Source organism: Oncorhynchus nerka, linkage group LG12 (assembly GCF_034236695.1).
Source record: "Oncorhynchus nerka isolate Pitt River linkage group LG12, Oner_Uvic_2.0, whole genome shotgun sequence".
In the NCBI taxonomy this organism is placed as follows: Eukaryota; Metazoa; Chordata; class Actinopteri; order Salmoniformes; family Salmonidae; genus Oncorhynchus; species Oncorhynchus nerka.
This window is the reverse complement of record NC_088407.1, coordinates 29,315,371-29,321,370: the sequence shown is the minus strand read 5'-3', so window position 1 is coordinate 29,321,370 and position 6,000 is coordinate 29,315,371. Positions and strand designations below refer to the sequence as shown.

General features: G+C 39.7%; 1 long non-coding RNA gene across 1 annotated transcript in view; it reads right to left on the bottom strand.

The window, feature by feature from the left end:
• Positions 1–1,839: 1,839 nt before the first annotated feature.
• LOC135574315 (uncharacterized) overlaps positions 1,840–6,000 on the bottom strand; it is a 127,239-nt gene continuing 123,078 nt past the window's right edge. The window contains exon 4 of the long non-coding RNA XR_010465326.1: positions 1,840–1,878. This is a non-coding gene — a long non-coding RNA (uncharacterized LOC135574315). The remainder of the gene's footprint in view (positions 1,879–6,000) is intronic.

Here is a 6,000-nt window from a genome sequence, read left to right as displayed (position 1 = left end):
CTCTATATCATCTACTGCATCTTTATGTAATACATGTATCACTAGCCACTTTAACTATGCCACTTTGTTTACATACTCATCTCATATGTATATACTGCACTCAATACCATCTACTGTATCTTGCCTATGCTGCTCTGTACCATCACTCACTCATATATCTCTATGTACATATTCTTATCCCCTTACACTTGTGTCTATAAGGTAGTAGTTTTGGAATTGTTAGCTAGATTACTTGTTGGTTATTACTGCATTGTCGGAACTAGAAGCACAAGCATTTCGCTACACTCGCATTGACATCTGCTAACCATGTGTATGTGACAAATAAAATTTGACTTGATTTTAGAGCATGACGCTTGCAATGCTTGATTCCCATTGGGGGACCTGTACTTAAAAGTATGAAAATGTCTGCACTCACTACTTACTGTAAGTCGCTCTGGATAAGAGTGTCTGCTAAAATGTAAAATCATTTATCTTAAGTGAACCTTGATGTAAAGACTTGTTATTCTACGTAATATAACTTATATGTACAGAACTGTTTCCCTTATCCATCTAGCTGAAGTGTCTTAATATCCTAAAATAAGATATATCTTGGATATAATTTTGAAGAGAGAATTCTGTAAGATCAATAAAAACAAGACTATAGTCTGATATTCAACAGTAAAATGGCAACACTTTGCTGCGGCTAATAACTGAAATTTTCACTAAAGCACCGGTTCTAATGTTTACTGTTGAATCTTTCACAGAGGTTCAATGGACTCCTCAGCTCAGTGGGTTAATCACCACAGTAAGGTGTTTGACTTCCGTTCAACATCAGCAAAAAAAACAATAATACATGGATTGTCTGACTGACAGAAAGTCATATTTAAAGAGGGTTTTCATGACAAAAACATCAAATTCACCATCCTAAACCAAACAACGCAATATTGCGGTGTAGCAGTAGTCAAAAATGAACTGGCACATACAAAGGCCCAATACTTATGGCCACAGGTTCCCTCAATTTGTGTGAAGTTAATACACACATACACACAAACAAAAGCACCTTCACACACGTGTCATTAAGTGCATCCATGTTATTAATGAAAGGCCTGAAGGCCCATTCCGCAGCCGTGCCAGTCTCTGCGCATTCCCACAATGCATTGCTCAGCTGCTAACAGGGACGATGGGCGAGGGAGACGGCCGCAGCGCCATTTATCACTGTCAGACGCGGCTGAGCGCAAGTTCTTATTGGCTGGGCAGAACTCAGCGACTGCTAAAGCGGCATGCTGATCTCTTGCACAATGACAATTAAACAGAATTGAAAAAAGAGCAGTGGGCTTTCTCTCTCTATTTTTCTGTTTCTTTCTCTCTCTCTCTACCCTCTAAGATTTCCATTATGCCTGTGCCAGCACAAATGCAGTCCACAGACAATTCAAGTGAGGAAATAAATGCAGCTACTGTAAAATGTCACAATATGCCCCTATTGTAAAAAAATAAATAACATAACGGCGGTTGAAAATGTGTCCAACCAACATGCTATAGTGGGACTTTCACTGGAGCACAGCATGTGATGTCATACACACACACACACACACACACACACACACACACACACACACACACACACACACACACACACACAGCCCCCTGCCACACACACCCTCACTCATTCACACCCCCACTACTCACTCACTCACTCACACCATTTTTGTCCGTCTCTAAGAGTCCTTCTAATGAATTTAATATCAACCAAAGGTTGATGTTTCTGACAGAATCAGTGTAACTTATGGATCATCATGATGTGTATCCACAAATTGCATCTGAGATCACTTCCACACAAACGTGACAAAACACAAAAGCCTACCTTTCAGCACCCAAGCAACTGTCCCAATGATTCAAGAGCTGCAAGACATAAGACAAGACACATTCGATTAAAAATAATTCAACCTCTATTGTTCAAATGGGAATATGAAACATGGTTAGGTAGAATGAAATGTTGTCTCAGGACTCAATGTATACATGGGAACTTACAGGACTTCTCAATCAAAACCAACAAAACACATTGTGAATCGTACTGAACCTCAGCAGTGAGAATTGAGTTCCAACTAAATCCAATACTTGTGTTCATTGCTTTGTACAGTGTAAAGGGCAAATAATTTATTATGAGCAGATTACATTTGGCAGGCATATGTGTCTGCACTTACGCCTCCTAATTCCGCCATGCTAAAAACTTCCCACGGCAATATTAAATCACTGCTCCGATGTGGATTATCTCCCATCTATTTCACTGGGAAAAAAAGTTTATTGAGCAAGGCAGAGTGGGGGACTTACGGGGGGGGGCACCGAGATGCTTTAATTTTAGCGGCTGCTTAATTAAAATCAAAAGGTCAGAGATTGTGGCTCGGGAGCATTGCGAGATTGTGTGCATATACTGGTACTCAAGGTCTCCTAGATTAATCTGCGGTTCACTTGCGGTCAGAGAAACAAAATTTGTTCTACTTCTGATAAACAGGATATTTGTATGATGCGTTCCCCCTTTCTTTTCAGTAGAGATAAAGTAGGGTTTTTGCACCATTGCCAACGTAATAGATTTGGCTGGAGCATATGATTGCAGAGTTAATGAAGGCTAAAAGTACTGTGAATGGCTACTGTCGAAGTGCCGAGGGTTGGAATTGATGACGTTGAGGATAAATGGTCATTTAATACATAACACTACTGCATATACACATCCGCTGTACTGGGGACATGCTTGAAGAAATCGGGGCTTGGTATTAAATTATAAAAATAATAATAATATCAGTTGACACATTATTTCAGCCAGTCAATGGGGGTATCGCTTTTAAAAATGAGGCAATGGAATTGCCTCTGCTGTCAGAACATTTCAGTGCAATACACCTTATTCTTGCAACATCAAAGGCCCAATAGTTATCGTAATCAGTCAAAGATTCACAAGATTCCCAAGAAATACCAGGACAAAAACCCCATCACATCTTCAAAAGAAACCCTAGATATAATCAATGTTTCAGTGAGTGATTGACAATACACTTAATTATTGATACATATGCATACATACATTTATACAAATTGCTTCTTGGAAATCAATCAAGCCAAAATGCTACTTTTTGCTTGAAAATGCTTGAAAGGTCCATTTCGAAACAACCCAACCATCTGCTCTACTGTCGACAATAGATGCTCTCTAATTTGACTGATGACTCGCTGTTGTTTGAGAAAGGTCAGTAAAGCATTCGCCAGTGGAGGCACTGTACATACAGTGGCACCAGTTGGATTGCAGAAATAGGGAGGTGATAGGATAGGGGAGGGGTTGGAGGAAAAGGCTTGACTGAATCAACAGGTTTGATCAATTCTTCAAAAACAGATCCTATCTCTGGGACTGGTGGGCGCCATGACAACAAGGAATGTCGCTCAAGATTAATTGTTGCACCCCTGTGATCAGCAGGCAGTGAGAGGGCCAACCATCGGGTCCTGACTCCGTCTATGATTTATAACTAATAATTGGGCATGAATGGGGCCTCCAAGGCACTATCAGGACCCCACAGGGTGCCTCCTTTGAGACACAAATAGGGTTGAAATAAATCTGTTTCCTGTGTGCTGATATGCTACGAGGGTGTGCACGGCAGCGGCGGCGACACAGCAAAAATCAATCTTCAATTTCACGAGCCCCACAAAACAGAGTCTGGCAGCTGTGAGACAGGTATCTTTCCTTGAAATAGACCTGTGCCAGCAGGGGCATCATGCACCCCAAAATATCTGAGGGGGCACACAGTACGTGAGGATGGTTGGAGAGTGGTCTGGGGGGGGTCATATATTTCATAACATATTTTTTGCTTTAGTAGGTGCCCAACATAACAACATGTGGTGGTGTGTTAGAGGTCTGTAAAGCCTGTCTGCATTCCTGATTTCTTTAACTGTTAGGTTACCTGTGTAATATTGACACAAACTCAGAAACCAGAAACCCTTGTTTTGCGAACATAGTCCTGCTTTATCAATTGCTGTGCTGATAAATGGGTAGTTCACTACCTCTGTCAAATGAATATGTAGCTTAAAGTTGTGTGTATTTGTATTTATTTTGGCAATAAATATTGTGAAGTTACAATACCACACAATACCACACATTTACACATTTACAATAGGCCTAAAGTATATACATGTATTAACACCCTATATCTATATATACAGTTGAAGTCGGAAGTTTACATACACCTCAGCAAAATAATTTAAACTCAGTTTTTAACCATTCCTGACATTTAATCCTAGTAAACATTCGCTGTCTTAGATCAGTTAGGATCACCACTTTATTTTAAGAATGTAAAATGTCAGAGTAAAAGTAGAGAGAATGGTTTATTTCAGCTTTTATTTCTTTCATCACATTCCCAGTGGGTAAGAAGTTTACATATACTCAATTAGTATTTGGTAGCATTGCCTTTAAACCGTTTAACTTGGGTCTTGGCTGATTTCTTTTTGTCAAACAAAGAGGCAGTGACTTTGAAGGTAGGCCATGAAATACATCCACAGGTACACCTCCAATTGACTCAAATGATGTCAATTAGCCAATCAGAAGCTTCTAAAGCCATTAAATCATTTCTGGAATTTTCCAAGCTGTTTAAAGGCACAGTCAACTTAGTGTATGTGCACTTCTGACCCACTGGAATTGTGATACAGCAAATTATTAGTGAAATAATCTGTCTGTCAACAATTGTTGGAAAAATTACTTGTGTCATGCACAAAGTAGATGTCCTAACCGACTTGCCAAAACTATAGTTTGTTTACAAGACATTTGTGGAGCATGTAAACTTCTGACTTCAACTGTATACACACATACGTTATTTTAATAGCAGGACACTGTAAAGTCCATTATTTCTCTGTAGAGTATGTATTGGGCTGTTTGAGAAGGCTTGAACCCTAAGCAAACTGCATGCACATTGTTTGAAGTATAATAGCCATAGCTACTGTAGTAGGTAAAAGGTGTGTACTGGAAATACTTGGTAGAGCATGGGTTCTTTTTCGGCTTCAGACCAACCCCTACTTCTCACATAGTTTTTAGTTTCCATGTTTTTACACCGGAATGTCATTCTACAAAATTATATAACGTTTCCACATGCAAAACTTGTCTTTCGAAAATGTAATATGCACTCAAAGAAATGTATGTGTTTTGTCTCACATAATTTGTTGCCCATGGCCCGGTTTCCCAAAAGCATCTTAAGGCTAAGTTAATCTTTGAACCTTCACAGGCACATTGTTAAATCTCCAAGCTGTTTCCCAAAACCATAGTTTCTAAAGTTGCACTTAAAAAAACATTCATTATTTATCTACTGGCTCAAATCTACTTGCAGAACAGCTAACATAAACATCTTCTGAACAAATTCTATTTGTTTCTCTGTGACCAACGACTACAATACACAGCCAGTGTCTTTGAAATTGTTATAAACAAGCAAAGGGTAAAAAGATGCCAGTTCCTGTAAGTGACTTTCAAAGTACTGAATACGTTGGCTGAGTGAGCATTTGGAAAGAAATCCCCTCCAAAATGTGTGAGTACCCCCAGACCCCCTCCAGTTTTTAACTCGTTGATGGCCACTTCCCACTAACGGTACCTACACCAACATCTTCTGGACGTCTTTTTTTGGTCCTGGCGTGGACCGACCGTCTTCGTAGCAGGTTAGAAGAACATTTTTGCTATCCCTAACCCTTTTCCTTACATTAACTTAATTATCCTAACCTGATATGTTAATTCTGATAACCTGCAAAAAAGTCCTAGCTGTATCGAAGTGGTGTGTTTTTAGGGAATCTAGTCCACGGATGTTGATTTTTGTCTGCTTCAGACCAATTCTGAACCATTCAAACTTAGACATCCATGTTTGGTTTAGATTTTGTCTGGTCCCCGTTCCATGTAATTGATTTATTCCAGAGCTAGAACACCTGATTCAACTTGTCAACTCATCCACTCTTCACACCCCTGATACCTCCTTTGTCCCACCTCCCACACATGCGGTGACCTCACCCATTACA